The 19,218-nt window shown below is 36.5% G+C and overlaps 1 protein-coding gene and 1 long non-coding RNA gene across 14 annotated transcripts in view; one reads left to right on the top strand and one right to left on the bottom strand.

Moving 5' to 3' along the window:
- Br-c (broad-complex) overlaps positions 1-19,218 on the bottom strand; it is a 182,779-nt gene that overhangs the window by 49,945 nt on the left and 113,616 nt on the right.
- On the top strand, positions 16,456-18,073 carry LOC119628793 (uncharacterized). Of its 2 annotated transcripts, XR_005244947.2 has the most exons (4): positions 16,456-16,959; positions 17,038-17,214; positions 17,589-17,696; positions 17,780-18,073. It is a non-coding gene; the product is annotated as an uncharacterized LOC119628793 (long non-coding RNA). The 2 variants fall into 2 exon arrangements; XR_009973743.1 differs by having other exon boundaries at positions 17,038-17,696.

Here is a 19,218-nt window from a genome sequence, read left to right as displayed (position 1 = left end):
TCTTATAATTCGATAAATATTTTATTACTTTTTATGACTTCTATTTTATTCAGTATTGCGAAAAAAATCTAAGCGATATGAAGTCCACTCGAATATTATATTTTACTATACGTAATCTGTAAACAAATTATTTAGACTAGCGTTCACCTAGTTGTCGAATTCGACCATAATTAATTTAAATTATAATTATTAAGGTTCTATTGTCAAAGACAAATAATATTAATCTATTCTCAATTTGACCACAGACTAATAATTAACAAAAGAGTATATATGCGTGTGTGCGTCAAATACATGGTAGTGTGTGTAATGTTTTTCTTATTGATTTAATGTATTTTTTATACATCATTTAAAGAAAATAGTAGCATTCTGAACTCCTTCTCTATATAAGCTACGAGCGTGGGAAATATCAACTCCTCTATCCGCCCAATTTCGTAAAAAGGGATACAAAGTTTTTTCTTCACGTGTTAATATATAGATATTTGGGGATAGGAGGGGATGGAGGTGGCATAAAGGGGGTATTGCTCTAAAGTGGCCAATACTGCCTATACTAGTATACAACCACACATCACATATAGCATATATGTATATACATAAAAATCATAATTTCGACAGAAGTCTGATCGCTCCAAATCAGAAAAGACACGGTAAACATAAAAGAAAATCGTCTGTGACTCACGACCGAAACAAAAAATTACAAATTTAGCATTAATTGTTTTAACACCATTGTCTTCGGTCACATACGAGTTTGAATGAATTCTCAAGCGTCAGCTTAGCGAGAAGTTCTTGTAAACGTTTTTCGAGTTAAAATCTTTCACAATCGCCCGACCGGGTGGTACAGCCACGGTATATGGTATCATTACGTAGAATATAGAAAAATACTGAAAATAACACGAAGAAAAAATACTACAGTTTAAAGAATACAAAAATAGTACAAAATAATCTATATATTGATACGTGAAGCAAAAACTTTGCACCCCTTTTTATGAAAATTGTGCGGACGGAGGAGTATGAAACTTTCCACACTTATAGAGAATATAGAGAAGCAGTGCAGCATGTTAATATTTTTTTAAATTATGCATAAAAATACGTTAAATCAATAAAAAAATATTACACACACCCGCATGTATACTATTTGTATATTGTCAAACTTTTCTTATTGCTTCTTATAGTCTGTGGTCAAATTGAGAATAGATTAAATATTGTTTGTCTTTATTAATATTTGTTTAAAGTCAAGTCTTGGCGAAATCTGTAATTATAGAAGTATAATAGTCTTTGACGTTAGAATCATAATAGTTTACTTATAGTTTCAACTTAAAATTTATTTCTTATAATTCTTACTTTTAATTCAAACTTATAATTTCAATTAATTATAGTTGAATTTTGACTACCGGGGGACCACTAGTAATAATACAAAATAATACTACAGTACAGAATGTCGGGTCTGAGATACATAATATCGTCTTCTCGCATTAAAACTGTATAGTCTCAAAACTTACTAATTTTATAGGAGAGTGTTTTAAAGGTTTAACATGTGATATTTTTAATATTAATCATCTTTGCTACATTTTTTTTTATATCTTATACCTTTAAACGAGCAATTTTTGTATATATATATATATATAATCTGAATCTCGGAAACGGCTCCAACGATTTTCATAAAATTTAGTATACAGGGGATTTCGGGGGCGATAAATCGATCTAGCTACGATTTATTTTCAGAAAATGTTGTTTTTTACGTGTTTTCAATAATCAACTTTATCGAAATCAACTATATGACTCTTCCCGACATCTATTGGCGAATAATAATAAAATTTTTCTTAATTGAGAGAAACTAACTGCTTTAAAGACACAACAAGATGGCGTTACAAAAAAAAAAAAAACGAGTAAAGCTCCGTCATCATCTAGTATCTTTTAAAGCAAGATAAAATTATGTATTAATTTTGTTAATAGTAGTCAAAACATAGGTAAACTAAAAATTAAATAAAAATAAAACTAAAATACAATTAAATATTAAAAATATCACATTTTAATATTAATCATCTTTGCTACATTTTTTTTTATATCTTATACCTTTAAACGAGCAATTTTTGTATATATATATATATATAATCTGAATCTCGGAAACGGCTCCAACGATTTTCATAAAATTTAGTATACAGGGGATTTCGGGGGCGATAAATCGATCTAGCTACGATTTATTTTCAGAAAATGTTGTTTTTTACGTGTTTTCAATAATCAACTTTATCGAAATCAACTATATGACTCTTCCCGACATCTATTGGCGAATAATAATAAAATTTTTCTTAATTGAGAGAAACTAACTGCTTTAAAGACACAACAAGATGGCGTTACAAAAAAAAAAAAAACGAGTAAAGCTCCGTCATCATCTAGTATCTTTTAAAGCAAGATAAAATTATGTATTAATTTTGTTAATAGTAGTCAAAACATAGGTAAACTAAAAATTAAATAAAAATAAAACTAAAATACGCTCTTTTGACAGTATTTATGAGAAAAATATTGGTGATACCAAATGTTTACGCATATTAACTCAATTTTGAATATTTTTGGAAATTGTACACTTTTAATGCGAAAAGACGATATATTAAAAAATATACTTTAGCCAGTGTATAATTCCGATACCAAAATAACGTCACTGAAGAAGCATGATTAAGAAAGCTGACCTTGCTTAGATATTTAAACATATCGGGAGCACACTGGATCCGTTGAGCCAATGTTATTATCGTATCTTTTATTACAGAAATTAATGCGCACGCGAATGTGTTGCATGATCAAGTAATATCCCAAAAGAGAAATTAAAAACACAAGACTTTTTTTATATTTTCTTAATTTCTATGAATTCACGTCAAATTTCAAATGTTTAAATACTACATCGAAAACAAATCCGATTTAATTGTTTGTTATTTAAGAATTCACGAACCGCCCTTTATCAAAAATGAAATCATGTTTTTTTTTTGCTTAGATGGGTGACAAGCGCACGGCCCGCCTGGTGTTAAGTGGTTACCGGAGCCCAGAGACATCTAAAACGCCACCCACTTTGAGATATGAGTTCTAAGGTATAGTTATAATTAAAACGGCTGCCCCACCCTTCAAACTAAAACGCATTACTGCTTCACGGCAGAAATAGGCAGGGCGGTGATATCTACCCGTGCGGACTCACAAAAGGTCCTACCGACAGTAACGGCGATCACTAATTGATGTACGATATAGTATAAATGAATAGTTAAAAAACCCTAATTTCCCGAACTTTTATGTTTCCAGACACTCGGGGTTGCCAATAATAGTGGGATTTGCCCAGTGCGAATTACGTAACTATGAGCACACATCCGCTCGATTCCGACATATTTAATCTATTGTTGTTATTTTATGTTGTTATGTTTATTGTAATTGATACATAGATGTTTTGTTGTTAAAACTGTCGTCCGGGCTTTTAATATAACAATTACTTAGGCTATGCGAATGTAAATTGAAGTAAGGTTTTTTTCTAATTCTGCTGTAAAGAATCCGTGGATGTTATGGGTAGTATCAACGAAGGTGGAAGCACTCTGACACTAACTCACTCATATGGGAACTGCTTCGACATTTTCATATGGTTTTCTTATGGTGGAAGTCATTTAGGAACACAAATCATAACTTATTCGTGAAAATAAAACATAAATGTGAAAAAAATATATTGAAAAATTTATTTTAGAGATGTTAGAGAATTGTTTCGGGAGCTGTGGTAGAAAACTTGCCATTTATAAAAGTATAACGAACTGTCTTAAAGCTTAAAGTGATCTCTTTGAGAAAAAAAATTACCAACCTAATCCAATTCAGAGATTTCGTGGTCACGGTAAATATATTTAATGTAAAACTAATTTACTGACAGAATGAGTTTTTAGAATGTACATCCTTCTTTTCGCTTCGGCTGCCTTAATATTGAGGATCGTGACCCCTATACCTACTATACCTACCCTATGGGGTGGTTTTCTTGGGATATAATCATGGTGGGTTTCCACGTTTTTTATTTTTTTTTATTGCTTAGTTGTGTGGACTAGCTCACAGCCCACCTGGTGTTTAATGGTTACTGGAGCCCATAGACATCTACAACGTAAATGCGGAACACACCTTGAGATAGAAGTTCTAAGGTCTCAGTATAGTTACAACGGCTGCCCCACCCTTCAAACCGAAACGCATTACTGCTTCACGGCAGAAATAGGCGGGGCGGTGGTACCTACCCGTGCGGACTCACAAGAGGTCCTACCACCAGTAAGACCTTTCATGTCAGTCTTTTAGAAGGTATTTAGTCCTTCACGGCCACTGAAAACCGTTGGAGAGAGTATGTACATATATAAGATTATTTACCGAAGTAACTGGATCGAGATGATATATGTTAGAGGAAGTCTGAAAGTGGCACTTGTGACAGAGAAGCTGAGAAGTGCGCGATTGGGATGATATGGACATGTGATGAGACGAAATGAAAATGAGGTTAGTAAGAGAATGTTAACTATGAATGTGGAAGGACATAGAGGAAGAGGTAGACCTAAGAAGAAATTGATGGATTGCGTGAAAGACGATATGGGTAAGAGGGGAGTGAGCGAAGAAATGGTATATGATAGAAGAGTATGGAAGGAGAAAACATGTTGCGCCGACCCCGGGTGACTGGGAGAAGAGCAGGATAATGATGTAACTGGATCGATATATGGGCCATTGCCGGTACAGAGTCAGCCTCACATAGACTCGACACGGCGATCAAGCTGACGATACCAAAAAATGAATTAAATATGTCCTTTTAAAATCACTCTCCAATTTTATGACATATAAGTCTTAAAATATTGAAATGTCATTACTAAGGATAACATAGTTGTGCGCTTTTATCGAAAATGCAACGGTGACATTCAATAACCTTCGAATCAACAGGATATATTATTTATTAGTGCGAGATTCGTGTTAATGAATTGCGTTGTAATGAGTTAATACGTATACTTCACTGTGGCGATTGCGCTTGTACTAAGCATATGTTTTTGTAAATTAGACAAACGCTTGTTATATATCTCAACGTGGGTGGCGCATTTACGTTGTAGAGGTCTATGGACTCTGGTAACCCCTTAACACCAGGTGAGCTATGAGCTCGTTCACCCATCCAAGCAATAAAAAAAAAAATTACCGGTTCGCGTTAGTGAGGTTGTTTGCGAGTGTCTGCTAACCACGAGATCATAGCTCGATTTAAGCGGGGTCTTGATGTGTTTGTGGCGGCAAACCTTCACAAAAAACACAAGATATTTGACAGATGCCTGAATCGCGCTTACGACATTTTCAAGATTTTTTTTATTGCCTTTGTAGGCAGACGTCACCCATGGACTTCAGCAATGCCAGGGGTAGGGCCAAGCCGCTGCCATCCGCTTAATACTCTCCACAAGCCTCGTTGGAAGAAGGACATGTCATAGCGCTCGAGAAACACCGTGGAGGGGAGCTCATTCCATAGCCGGATGGTACGTGGCAAAAAAGACCTCTGCATATATACAAGTTCGGAACGACAACCTTAGGACTGTCAGTCTACCGAGCAATATCACTCACCCGGTGGAAGATCTTGATGATGATCTTGATCTTGATTGATGTATCGTTTAAAACCTCAAAAATTGGATTTGACCAGAGTGAGAAATCTCCTTAAGATACGTGTCTCATAAATATTGGATGGCTCTGTACAACAGACCCTGGGTTATAGTTGAGGCCTCAATAGCAAAAACCTCTAAAGGTGGTTTTGTCATGAGTAAAAATAAATATTTGTATTTTGATGCTTTGTATCATTGAGTTGACTTATACATTTTTGGCTGACATTCTCGAAAAACTTCCTGACGCGACGTATTACAATCTAAACGGAACAAATACCTATATAATTTCCAAACGCTTGAAGGAGGTTACACGTGATGCTAAAGCTGGCTGGTACTTTGCACAGAGAGTGAGTCTGGCTGTCCAACGAGGCAACGTAGGCAGTATCTTGGGAACTGTGCCTCCTGATCTTGGAAAGATCTGTTCTACTGTGTGAGTTGATTTATGTTAAATTATTTAGATTTGACTTTTTGTTAATAATAAAATCTTTATTTATTAAAAAAAAAGGAAAAAAATTATAACGTATTTATTGCACGATACAAAATCAAATATTTTAGTCACAGGAATAATCTAGAAACCGTTATTGTGGTATTTCCATTATAAGTCTGTGATTGGCGGCGATCGTCCCTCTTGACGCGATATAGTTGATCAAATTACCCATTGTTTATTTATTTACTTGATACGTATATTTTAATTTATATTGTATAAATTGGTGAATGATATAGGTACCGTGTCCTGGTGGTTAAGTCTGTATATATTAATACTTGAATGTCGCCCTGCTCATTGAGAAGGCTCTATTATTTAGCGGCAGCAATAAAGATGACTCTGACTATCTCGATTGACTTAAAGATCTCTAAATGCATTAAGAATTTTTTTAAATGTCAATTTTCGAGTCTAATAAACAAAAATTCAAATGTCAATTGTATTTCAACAAATAAACATCTCTTTTTCTTTAATTTATTCATTGAATTTAAAGATATGTCTTGCTCTTGAAAACGGGACGTGTGAAATGGACGAGAATGTGGGATTAACTAAGAAAGGAAGATCTTCAACCGAGTGGGTGTTATTGCTCAGTAGACGGATGTTCTAAATGTTGTTCTTCGGAACTTGTACATACCATATTTTTTTTAACGCCGTGGACCGAAACTCCTACGAGGTCCCCGCGCCTATGGGGCGCGCGGGGTATGTGGGACTTGACGATCTGTAGATGTTGGGAGCAGACCGCGGGCCCAATGAATTTTAGGGCCCTACCGCACTAAACGACTCCCCTACACTCTTACACCCGACGTCCGATCTCTGTCTGGGATCAGAACCCGGTCAGAGTACCGGTTACCGCGGTCAACACCACAACCAGACACGCGGCAATAACCAGAGAAAGTCAAGAACTAGGGTAGAGTTCGACGAGTGAACTAACTTATGGACACAGCCCACTGAGTTTCTCGCCGGATCTTCTCAATAGGCCGCGATTCCGATCGGGTAATAAATTCTGCGCGCACTCCTCTTGTCCGTGAGCACACCTACCCCTCCGGCTGTAGCTGGAATAGCCTCCTAGGCTACCAGAAAATAGGTAGAAAAAAAAGAAGGTGGTGACCATATGAAATGTGTCTTCGTTTACTTCTGTCTGGGGCTAGGTCAATAGACCAAGGTATGGCGGTGGCTAACATAGAATAGAAGATATCTTCCAGATAAGTTTGCATCTATACAATTCGAACATCAATTCAAACTGTCGTTCTAACTAATAATAATACCACTCGCAGTGTTTTTTCTTCTTTCGTTCTGTCACTTCCTATAAAGAAAACAAGGATTATACTCTGGGACAGATGATGGTAAACTTCTAGCGTCTCATTAAAAACTATAGGGTTCATATACGATTTAACTCTGAACAGAAGGAAGCAATTAAACAAATTGTTTCCTTTAAAATTTGTTGTTTGTCTGGATTATTAGAACTAAAATATAATTCCGTTTTTACTTATCAATTTCAACAATTAACAATACAATGAAAATCCTAGACTTCAATAATACAACGTTGTTTTAACTAAAATGTTTTGTTTTTAGTAATAATTAAACATTGAATTTTGTATGTGTTCATATGAAAAATGTATAATACAGTTTTTTTTTTTTTTTATTGCCCTTGTAGGCAGACGAGCGTACGGCCCACCTGATGGTGAGTGGTTACCGTCGCCCATGGACTTCAGCAATGCCAGGGGCAGAGCTAAGCCGCTGCCTACCGTTTAATACTCTCCACAAGCCTCGTTTGAAGAAGGACATGTCATAGCGCTCGGGATACACCGTGGAGGGGAGCTCATTCCATAGCCGGATGGTACGTGGCAAAAAAGATCTCTGGAAACGCACTGTGGATGACCGCAGTGGCTCCAGGTAGTATGGATGAACTCTACTCCGGTGGCGGGCGGTGCGATGGTAAAAACGAGATGCCGGTGTCATCTCGAACAATTCTGTTTTTTTTTTTTTTTTTTATTGCTTAGGTGAGTGGACAAGCTCACAACCCACCTGGTGTTAAGTGGTTACAGGAGCCCATAGACATCTACAACGTAAATGCGCCACCCATCTTGAGATATAAGTTCTAAGGGTCTCAATTATAGTTACAACGGCTGCCCCACCCTTCAAACCGAAACGCATTACTGCTTCACGGCAGAAATAGGCAGGGTGGTGGTACCTACCCGTGCGGACTCACAAGAGGTCCTACCACCAGTAATTACGCAAATTATAATTTTGCGGGTTTCATTTTTATTACACGATGTTATTCCTTCACCGTGGAAATCAATCGTGAACATTTGTTGAGTACGTATTTCATTAGAAAAATTGGTACCCGCCTGCGGGATTCGAACACCGGTGCATCGCTCAATACGAATGCACCGGACGTCTTATCCGTTAGGCCACGACGACTAGTAAAACTCAGAGCACTCCCCATGGAACATACGGTACAAAATACAGAGGGAGCCGAAGTCCCTCCGCAGACCCAGAGGTTCCAAACGATCCGTGAGAATGGGATTATCGACAATCCGAACGGTCCTCCTCTGTTGTAGTGTGTACAGTTGTTGTAGTGTATCTAATTGTTTTTGATTTTATTGTTTCTTATGTATTGAAGGGCGTATTTGGCATAATTTATGTACGCTGTGCTGTACAGAACATTTCTTTAGATTTAGAATATTTTGTTTAACTTTTAGTTTAAGAGACATAGGCTCTACGTTTGTGATAAAACCTCTGTAGCTTCAGAGATAAACTTAAAGCTTTCTTATCGAAGTTTATGTTTTTTGTTTAATTTTATTTATATTTACTTAATCATTTCTTTAAGTAGGGCGTGTCTATCGTTTTTTTTTTCGTAATGCAGTAATGCGATTCTGTTTGAGGTGTGAGACAGTTGTTACATAACAAAATCGAGATTTCCATCTCATATCTCGTAATAGGTGACGTCGTGATGTCTATGGGTTCCGATGGCCACTTGATAAGAGGTAGGCTGTGTACTCGTTATCTCAGGTGAAATAAAAAAAAGTAAATAAGAAATCTTCGATTTAAGTTTTCTTCCTTCTTTTCTTCTCAGCGTCCTACCGTTGCCACCACCACCACCCACACCACCTTCGCTACGTATCCATGGCTTGTATTAATGAGCAACCATAATCTTGAGTATGACTTCCCTTATGAGTGTTGGTTAGCTCTATAACCAAGGCAATTATATTCCACGATAACATTAATTAATATTTACCTCAAAGGAAACAAAATAAAAGATTTCGTTTTAAAAATAACCAAGTCATAGGCCTCTACAATATAATATGTTAAACTCTAATAATATTATACATTTTTTAATTGTGTAAATGCTGAACAAGTTTCCAGCCCACATAATTTGATGTGGTCACCGGAGCTCATAAACATGACGCCACCTAAGATAGCTTGAGACATGAGGTCTAAATCTTAGAAGTGTAACGGTTACCAGACCCTTCTAATCGGAACACTCAACCACTCTACCTCTAGTTTAAAATAGGTTTGATATCTTTCTAATTACACTCCAAATTGGTTGTTTCGTTACCTTTTTATTTTTTTATTACTTAGATGGTTGGACGAGCTCACAGCCCACCTAATTTTAAGTCGTTACTGGAGCCCATAGACATCTACAACGTAAATGCGCCACCCACCTTGAGATTTAAGTTCTAAGATCTAAGTATAGTTACAACGGCTGCCGGTCTGAAGACCAAAACGCATTACTGCTTCACGGTAGAAATAGGCAGGGTGGTGGCGCCTACCCGCGCGGATTCACAAGAGGTCCTACCACCAGTAATTACGCAAATTATAATTTTACGGGTTTGATTTTTATTACACGATGTTATTCCTTCACCGTGGAAGTCAATCGTGAACATTTGTTGAGTACGTATTTCATTAGAAAAATTGGTACCCGCCTGCGGGATTCGAACACCGGTGCATCGCTCAACACGAATGCACCGGATGTCTTATCCTTTAGGCCACGACGACTTCAAATCTGGTTGGTTCGTTACCTAGATGAGAACATAGTGCGTGGCTTGATGTTAGCTCATGAATGCTCATAATCAAAGACCGGTCAATGGTTTCCTAGCGTTATTCTATGTCTAACTTTGTTTCTAGTTAATAAAACGTTGTGTGTTCTTTGCGTCATCTTTCCATTGCGTCACAGGGAAGTGAAGAGTTGTGTTTTTTTTTATCTACGCCCAGACGTTGAACCTAGATAAAAGCAGCGGTTGTTTGATATAAAACACTCTCTGTTATGATAGAAAGAATTACTGCAGATAATAAAGAATTATAAAAAATGCATATACATTTATATGTATAATTCACATATTTTTTTTATTGCTTAGATTGGTGGACGAGCTCACAGCCCATCTGGTGTTAAGTGGTTGCTGGAGCCCATAGACATCTACAACGTAAATGCGCCACCCACCTTGAGATATAAGTTCTAAGGTCTCAGTATAGTTACAACGGCTGCCCCTCCTTCAAACCGAAACGCATTACTGCTTCACGGCAGATATAGGCGAGGCGGTGGTACCTACCCGCGCAGACTCACAACAGGTCCTACCACCAGTAATTACGCAAATTATAATTTTGCGGGTTTGATATTTATTACACTATGTTATTCCTTCACCGTGGAAGTCAATCGTGAACATTTGTTGAGTACGTATTTCATTAGAAAAATTGGTACCCGCCTGCGGGACTCGAACACCGGTGCATCGCTTCAACAGGAATGCACCGGACGTCTTATCTTTTAGGCCACGACGACTTCAAGATTAAATAAACACACATTAAATAAAGCATTGATGATCGCCATCCAGGACGAGTTATCGGAACTTTGTTAGTTCGTTATAAGCGAACTGTAAAAATATGTTGTGGATGATCGTTTCAGAGAGCCAAAATGCGCTATTTTTGACAGTCCCCGGATAAGACTCCGATAAATCGTTCTAAAAAGGACTGCTTATTTACAAAGGGACTTAAATAATAATACTCTCTGATTAGTTTGCCTGGACTGTTGATTACTGGTGGTAGGGCCTCTTGTGAGTCCGCACGGGTAGGTACCACCACCTCATCTATTTCTGCCGTGAAACAGTAATGCGTTTAGGTGAATGGTGGGGCAGCCGTTGTAACTATACTTGAGACTTAGAACTTATATCTCAAGGTGGGTAGTGAATTTACGTCGTAGATGTCTATGGGCTCCAGTAACCACTTATCACCAGGTGGGCTGTGAGCTCGTCCACCCACCTATGCAATTAATAAACAAACTCTCTAGTAATTGTTGAGGGTATGAAAGTAACCACTCTTCACTGGTTGATATTTTTGCTTCTCTTACGCACGCCGCGTTCAGATTCTCCGCGTCTAAAGGGGCTACGGTCCGCTCTGTAGATATTACATTGACAGGAGTCTCTGGATTTTTTCACCACGATCCAATCATCCTTTTATTACCATCGCACCTATCCAGCAGAGGAGAGTTTATCTAAATTATCCATACTACTGCGTTCATCTATAATGTGATACCAGATATTACTTTGCTAAGGATGATGCCAGGTTCTCTCCAAAGGATCTCCTGAAAGCTCTGATTTATCCTTGGTTAACGCGCTCTGGGATCGTCAGCGGCAGCTTGGCTGTGCCCCTAACCTTCTTAATAGGTAACCATCAACCTCAAAGAACGAGGAACTAAATCTAGATTGCTCTATAACAAACCAAGCCGTGCTTGTAATATCAATGAAATATTCCTTTCGTATGCTTATCTCCTATACCTTATTTTAAATTAGGTTTTGAGCAAAAAAGTACACGAAAGTAAATAGCTAAAGAGCTCTTTGACAAATGAGAGATTGTGTAATAACAAAGAAATTTAAAAAAAAACAATCGATTTGACAATTAACTGGCAATTAATTATTGAATTATTACTAGTGGTAGGACCTCTTGTGAGTCCGCACGGGTAGGTACTACCACCCTGCCTATTTCTGCCGTGAAGCAGTAATGCGTTTCGGTTTGAAGGGGGGGGGCAGCCAATGTAACTATACTGGAGACTTAGAACTTATTTCTCAAGGTGGGTGGCGCTTTTGCGTCGTAGATGTCTATGGGCTCCAGTAACTACTTAACACCAGGGGGGGGGGTCACTCGTCCACCCATCTAAGCAAAAAAAAAAATAGGATTACTGAAGTCAGGATCTTACATGGCAGTAAGTTGTCTGGTTATTTATAAGGGGGTTATAATTAGTGTGCAACCTTGACCACTGAGCACTGACCAGAGTTTCGATATAAAAAAAACCTTCTGAGATTTCCTCGGAGTCGAATCCGCGTAGCTTGTTTACAAAACTATCCTTTGAAGATTGTTTTCGTTGAACTTTGACATTAACTAACCTTGAATCTGAGAATAGAAAGTAAATAATAATCTTTGGCCTTGTCCTTCGGAGGGCGATAGCATCCACTGACAAACATTCATTTCAAAAAGGACTTATATACTCGTAAATATTCCAATGGATTCCCTCTTAATGCTGTCGTATTTAAAGTCTATACTTATAACTACGCACTCGTTTTCCTGCTGTTATAAACACGAATGTAAGTTTCGTAAATAATATTTATTACTGTTGTTATTAATAATTTCCGAGATAACTATTTAGTTCGGAAAGTGAATTCCTGGGTTTTTCTAATGCTCACTAATAAAAGTTCGATATTCAAACAACTCCAATTTAATGATTCTGACGAATTCTGACGAAGCATGTTGCGGATAATAACATGTACTTTTAGGTTAGGAATATTGTGTTCTTTTTTTTATAATTTAATAAAGTTTCAGTAAAACAGTGGTTATTAAAAAATAAAAAAAAATTGTAACAACTGCTTATTAAAGATCTCAATTTCTATAATAAACTTTTTGTGATTTAATGATTTTAAAATTGAGGAGTGACTTTTCAAAACGGCTTATTTCGGGTTCCCAATTTTACTTATTTTTTTAATGCAATTTTTAATGCCGGGGCTTGGTGTACACTCACATCGTATGACGTGAAGTGTTTGGTTCTAAAGTACTTAAATATCGAAGAAAATGGCCATAGAAAATGCTTTCCGCAACAAAATAGCTTAATTCACATCAATTCTCGGCCCTACTAATTATGATAGGAGTTTTTTTTGAAAATGGCTCACTTTTAGAACATTTTCTAGGGAAATTTTGTTAATACGTATCAAAAAGGCTTAACAACGTAACAAAATGGCTTATTTCTTAGGAGTGCTGAAACAAAACATCTTATTTATTTGAGTTTGCGACTAAATGGCTTATTTCCTTAAATCATATGATAATAACTCATAATTTAGAGTATTAAAAAAAAAATACATTGTGAAACGATTTAACGGCCGTCTGGTGTAGTGGTAAGTGACATGGTCACTACACAAGGGGGTCGCGGGTTCGAATCCCGCCAAGGGACGATATTTGTATGATAAATATAAATGTCTTTTTCAGGGTTATGGATGTATATTAAATATATGTACGTGTATAATAAAAATCTTACATTTATTTCCGTTATCTGGTACCTGTAACACAAGTTCTTTACGAACTTAGCACGGGACCAGTTAACGTGGCGTTTTTATTTATTTATTTATCTATTAACCTACCTAGATTATGTACATAAAAGTTTGTTACTAAAAATGTTCATGTATGAAAAGTTTTCGTATTTTTCTTGTTCCTGAAAAAAAATGATCATACAGAAATAAGCCATTTTGAAAAGTCACTCCTCAATTGTTTTTGTTTTTTTTCCAAACTAAAATCTGAACTAACTGCGTACCCACTGGGGACATTCTGAAATGTTTATTATCAACATTTCGTGCGAGTTTTAAGTTTCAAGTTACAGCTAAAACATCAGACAGATATTTTTATAAACATTCCACGTGACAAATGGCTGATGTCTTGTTAACCTTTTTTAAGAGAATAAGCGAGAGTTTCCGAGAAATTTGACTTTGATTACATTAATGTTTATATCTTTATGTTTATAGACATTTGTACCGTCAGCCGGGCCAGCGATTGCACAGAAGACATCGGTTATATAAATACGTATGTTGGCTGGTAGAGGGAATCGATCCCATGGCCCTTATGGTCAGCAATCAGAGCGCTGTCGTCAGTCAAGTCAATGTGTAGAGGTCACGGCCAGCTGTAACGCGCTTAGTAAGGCCCATGGGCATCACAACTAGACCCGCGAAGTCTCACTTGTATTTTAATAAAGCTATATTGTTAACAGCGAAACATGTCGCGGCAAATGTGAGTTTTTTTTTTTTTTATGCTTAGATGGGTGGACGAGCTCACAGCCCACCTGGTGTTAAGTGGTTACTGGAGCCCATAGACATCTACAACGTAAATGCGCCACCCACCTTGAGATATAAGTTCTAAGGTCTCAAGTATAGTTACAACGGCTGTCCTACCTTTGAAACCGAAATGCATTACTGCTTCACGGCAGAAATATGCAGGGTGGTGGTACCTACCCGTGCGGACTCACAAGAGGTCCTACCACCAGTAAACATACTTCATACTTCATTCTTCATATATAGTTACATACTTCATTGTACATTATTATACAAAATCGAAAATGAAACAACAAATTTATTCTAATCTTCGTTATTATTGACATCGACAATAGCCGCTGTGTCAACGGAGCTATGACAGCGTTGTATTGCTGAAGGTGAGCAAACAAAACGTTCGCATCAGCCGGGCCGTCGACTGAATTGCCTATCTATGCAAATAATATTTATTAGTAGATTCTATTGACGTAATAATGAAAAAACATATATAGCTTATTTTTTTTGTCTATTGCCATTTTAGGCAGATGAGTATACGGCCCAACTGATGGTAAGTGGTTACCATCGCTCATGGATGTCAGCAATTCCAGGAGCAGAGCCAAGCCGCAGCCTACCATAAATTATTATAAACTATCTGACCCGGCAGACTTCGTAGTGTCTCAATCGATAAATAAAAGACCTAAACTTTTGTATAAAATAAACATAAAACAAACAAAAGGAATCAGTCCAATGGGGGACGCATCAAAGAAAAAAAAAATGTTGTTTTTATTTAATTCCGAGCATTTTCATATTTATCTAAACCTTTTAAACCTTCTCTAGACTTCCACAAATGATTCAAGACCAAAATTAGCCAAATCGGTCCAGCCGTACTCGAGTTTTAGCGAGACTAACGAACAGCAATTCATTTTTATACTTCGTAGAACAAGTGTTTAGCTCGTTAGAAGCCTCTAGACCTAAGTGAACGACGCAAAGTCAAACTTACACTTTTTTATTGCTTAGATGGGTGGACGAGCTCACAGCCCATCTGGTGCTGAGTGGTTACTGGAGCCCATAGACAACGTAAATGCGCCACCCACCCTGAGATATAAGTTCTAAGGTCTCAAGTATAGTTACAACGGCTACCCCACCCTTCAAACCGAAACGCATTACTGCTTCACGGCAGAAATAGGCAGGGCGGTGGTACCTACCCGTGCGGACTCACAAGAGGTCCTACCGCCAGTAAATATACTGATGTCCCGCTTTTCAAACTGAAATATTTAATTCGTAAATGGAAGCTGTTGTTTGCCTGTTGGCAGGGTGTCGGCATCTAGAGGAGTTAGTACACATCTCACCACCAGAAATGTAAGATTAACGATTTCTAACAAAAGTTCGAAAAGTAATTTTTTTATTAGTAAGTAAGGATCCTTTTTAAATGTTTTAATTTGTATATTATTATCACGGTATTATTACATTACATAACCTTACATAAAAGAGAGAATATCTTGATTAAGCTTATTTGAAGCTATACATTGGTTATGAAAACAAAATTTTGGCTGAGAGAGATCGGCCGAGAACAGTACTGCTCCATCTCTTCCTGCGAATGTCGTGAAAGGCGACTAAGGATACCAGAGATATCAGCACGGCTTTTACTGGTTGTAGGGCGTATTGTAACTATTCAGTCTATTTCTGCCGTAAAGCAGTAATGCGTTTCCTTCCGACTTGAAGAGTGAGACAACTGTTACACTATATCGGTGAGACTTGGACTCGTGTCTGAACATGGGCAGTGGCATAGAGAGCTTGTTCACTAATATAGGCAAAAAAATTAACCAAAAAAAGCTCGCTAAAGTCTCTATAATAATTTGTAGATGTCTACGGGCTCCGGTAACCACTTAACATCAGGTTAAGTCCATCCACCTAAGCAATAAAAAAAATATTAGAATTAGTAGAAACAAAATCGTTAATAGAAGTATGATAAATGTCATCTCAGATTTTGGCATTCCGGACAATCAACTTACATTTTCAAGAGAACAAGAAAACAGAAATCATACGCAAGACGCCTCGTGAATTTCTAGAGTAATTGAAATCAGCCGTGCGATTCTCTAAAATTCAAACAAGAACTCGCATCTCACTACGAAATTCTCCATCACTTCGCATTCGCAATGGAATGACCTTGATTTGGCATTCTGTAAACACTAATCTTAATTACCCTGCCTCGAGCGAAGTGAAGTGACAACGAAGTTTGTTTACAATACTACTAGGGATAGCCGTATACACGCAAATGTAAATCGAAGCTTACCGGTTTCAGTTTTTCTTTGTATTTAGAAGCATTCTGTAAGAAAATACTATGAATTTAAGCTTTGGTGTCTAAACCACATCTAATATATCTAAAAATAAAATTAAAAGTCATATATTTATGAAATTAATTGTAATTTCTGGCTGTACGCTAAGTTCCTTTGCGTGCACTGACGAATACCAGAATTAAAAAACAAAATTTTAATTGTTTTCAAAACAATTTCGAGCGGTCGGAAGTTTTAATTTTGCTTTTTCTAGATTTGTTGTTACTTTGTGAGTGAATTTAACGTTAAATAAAAATTATGAGGTAAGTAAAAGTTAATTTGAGGCTATCAATGTTTCATCCATTCGTTTTTAATGTAAAATTTAAATATATTACCAACAGATTTAAAGAGCGTTCTTCTCATCCGACATTGGCGCAAATAGAGGCATTGATAAACGTTTTGGGTTAAAAGCTAGCGAAACAAAAGGATTAATCGAATCTCAACATGTTCAATAAGAGAACAAGGATATTAAAAAAATATAGGAACTAAATTCTCTTGTCAGTTAAGATCCATTCCCGGTGAGATATTTAGGACATGTTAACATATATTTATGTATGATATATCTATCTACTACGTTTTTATTGATGTTCTATTTTAACAGGGCATGAAGGTAATTTATTTGTATCTCAAATTCACCAACAAAAAAATTATTTTGAATTAAATAAATCAAATCATTAACAATTTAGGTATTGCAAGTTAGATTGATGTTGTTGGAATGTATTTATTGATGCAGAGGTGACTGTATCTATGGTAAAGGGTGTGCATACTGGTACAGGGGTGGCAGGCAGTGCCAGAGTATTGACTAAACTGACATTATGTTGGCTAAAGGCTGCATACTCAGTTTAAAATAAATGAACAAAATTTAGGCATAACCTATTTTATTATATTTAAGGAACTACAACAGATTGAAAATACTAATCCACATCATCAGAATATTGTAAGGAGAATTTATAGCCAACTCGGAAAATGTATCAGTATTGGAACAATCGCAAACATACAGGTATGTATGTTATACCTAATTATCTGAAATAAATACCTAAACAAAACTTGCATTTTAAAAATTAATATTTATTGCCTTTTTAGCATTGCATCAAGAATCACCTATTTTGCAGTCATCATCCTCTAACTAAATGCAAGTAACTTCTACTTATTGTGATGCTACTACTAGTAGCTCCAGCCACAGTAGGTCTCACATGTTAGTCAAGAGATTGGGTTGATATGTGTTTATTCAGGTCAAAGTACCTATTCATTGAACCACCATATTAGGGACATTGATTTGTGTATAATGCTGTTACTTGTAAATAAAAACATTTTGTTGCATGTATTGTAAACATTGTATTTTACCTAACCTTGTTTTTAAATAATTTTTTTTTTTTTTTTCAGCACCTCAACACCTGACCTGCTATGTCACCACTTTTACAATGAAAAGCAGAGTGTACTCAAATTACTGAGAGAATTTTGTGGATAGAGGAACTGCAGGTGAAGATTCAGGGTGTTCATATGTGTGTTGTCCAAAGCATTTTTGAACACAGTACCATATATAACTTAATGAAACTTACAACCATGGGGGAATGAATAGTCGACAATCTGCAAGAAGGATGAACTGTTGGTGGAATTAGCATATGCAGCTAGCAATTTTAAACCTGGATTCCACATAAGTTACTGATGCAAACAAATTTCAAAATTATTGTATATAACTATTGAATAAAACTATTTTTATAAATCATTAATTTATATTTGAAGTTACTTCACACTATAAGTTAGGTAATTAGTAAAATTTAACAAAGTAATTCAACATGACCACCATAATGTACATGTAATCTCATCATTTCAAATCATGGGAACTGGCAGCTCTGCACAATTGCAAATGTTGTGCAACACACAACACGCAACAACTATTTTTACTATCTTATCAGGGTGGTAAATTGGCACCCTATAGATCAGCAAACACCTGAATCTACTCTTTAACATACCTATTGTTCTTTACACTGAGTTACGGGCAGTGGAATGAGGTGGTGCTACAAAGCTTCAGGAGTATCTTCCTCCATATTAGCAATAGCTAGCTATTATTAGCAGGTATTGCTAGCATAGCATAGCTTTATCGCCTATTTCTGCCGTGAAGCAGTAATGCGTTTCGGTTTGAAGGGTGGGGCAGCTGTTGTAACTATACTGAGACCTTAGAATTTATATCTCAAGGTGGGTGGCGCATTTACGTTGTAGATGTCTATGGGCTCCAGTAACCATTTAACACCAGGTGGGCTGGGAACTCATCCACCGATCTAAGCAATAAAAAAATAAATAGCAAAAGGTGTCATAAGGTTGGAACGTTGACAATATACAGAAAGCCCGAAAAGATGTTAAATAATTATAATGGTCATTACTTGCTGTCATTGACTAATCTAGTAGATTTTATTTTGTTTTGATTATAACTGAATAAAGTTTATTTAAGATAAATACTATATTTCACAATAACTTATAGCAATATACACAATTACAATTTAACTGAAATGAATACAATCTGA

Source organism: Bombyx mori, chromosome 8 (genome assembly GCF_030269925.1).
Source record: "Bombyx mori chromosome 8, ASM3026992v2".
Lineage (NCBI taxonomy): Eukaryota > Metazoa > Arthropoda > Insecta > Lepidoptera > Bombycidae > Bombyx > Bombyx mori.
This window is presented reverse-complemented; position numbering and strand designations above follow the sequence as displayed.